Source organism: Nematolebias whitei, chromosome 6 (assembly GCF_014905685.2).
Source record: "Nematolebias whitei isolate Nwh7 chromosome 6, NemWhi1, whole genome shotgun sequence".
NCBI classification, from domain to species: Eukaryota; Metazoa; Chordata; class Actinopteri; order Cyprinodontiformes; family Rivulidae; genus Nematolebias; species Nematolebias whitei.
Window position 1 is genome coordinate 33,947,223 of NC_056503.1, and position 1,730 is coordinate 33,948,952.

Genomic DNA, 1,730 nt, shown 5'->3' on the forward strand with positions numbered 1-1,730 from the left:
ATACAGCCCTCGGAACAAAGAACAAAATCCTCAAGAACCAATTACAATGGAAATTTTGTTTTTTAATTTTATGACATTTGTAGGATAATTTTCTTTATAGATTATTTATTTTTGACTGTTGTCTTTATTTTACTTGATTACTTGTTTGTTTTTTTTTTTTTTAGTGTTTTCATCACCATGTATCTTATTGTGTTATTATTTACAGTACATCTCGTATTGACAAAAGAAGCACTTCATGAAAACCTTTTGAGTTTCTATTTTTTAAAGACTAAACATATATATTTTAAATTATGTTATTCATGTTGTAGGTCTTTTTTTTGTGTGTGTATCGTTATTACTGTTAAAGCATCATGAGCACCACCACCGTTGCAGGTTTCAGCTGTTGCACAAGGTGGCCAGCTGATGGCGACATTGTATTTAGTATGACTTTGTTTTACAATTTATAAAAAAAAAATGCTTGTATGGGATTGTGTGTTCCTCTACTTAATTTTTATACACATTATATTATTTTAAGAGTCATGTGTCTTTTGTACCAAAACTTGCCTTTGTTATTTGTATTGTGGGAAAATATGTTTTGTATTATTTGTAGTCATCTCAATTGGATTAATCTGTCTAAATAAAAGTTGAATAAATTTTCAAAAAATTATTTTTTAATACTTTTAGTGTGATGCTTAATTTATAAGTCATTTATCTAATTTTACTTTTGTGGTATTTTGACTTTTATGTTGCCAAACAAAGTTTATGAAACTACTGAAACTTTATCATTGCACTGTGTCTCAGGTTCATTTGATGCAGATGATCCGGAAGCTGTACAATAACTGGATGAATTGCTTGTTTTCTTGTGTTAAATGTTTTCAAATCAAACAAGAGAAACAAAAGCTTACTTCCAATTCAGCAAATTTTATTTTACGATTAAAATCTTTTCCAGCATCAGAGTAGCAATCCTTTGTCTGTGCAGACCTGTCCCCGAACCTCACTGAAGAGCAGTAAGAACTCTGAAGAACACTAAAGGGTCCAACATACTCCATCTGAAGTGCCGAAATCGGCTTTCTTTGTCGCAGTTGCATGACAAAAATTGTGTCATTTTGTTCACAGAGCAGCTTCGCCTGCCCTTTTTCAACACAAGGCCTTAGCCAAACTATTTCTCACAGGTGTATGTGCCAAGTATTGAGTGATAGATCAGAAGTTTGTGAACGTGCTTGTTAATGCTTGGCTGTATCTTGTGGACTACGAAAGGTGTGTGTGAAAACAAACTTCTGGCAACCACGTGACAACAAGTCAACTGTTCGGCTTTGGATGGAGCATGTCAGGCCCACAAGAATACTGAGGAACAGTAAGAGCATGGAAAAACAGTAAGAACACTGAAGTACAGTAAGAGCACTGAAGTACAGTAAGAGCACTGAAGTACAGTAGAACACTGAAAAACAATAAGAATACTAAAGTATTCTTATTTTTATAGTATTCTCACTGAAGAACAGTAAGGACAAAGAAGTACAGTAAGAAAACTGAAACACAACACTTGCTAAAGGACAGTAAGAACAGGGAAGAATAGCAAGAACACTGAAAAACAATAGTAACACTGAAATACAGTAGGGACACTGAGGTACAGTAAGAACACTGAAAAACAAGAACACTGAAGTACAGTAAGAACACCGAAGTACAGTATAAACCCAAAAGTACAGAAAGAACACAGAAGTACAGTAAGAACACTAAACTACAGTAAAAACACT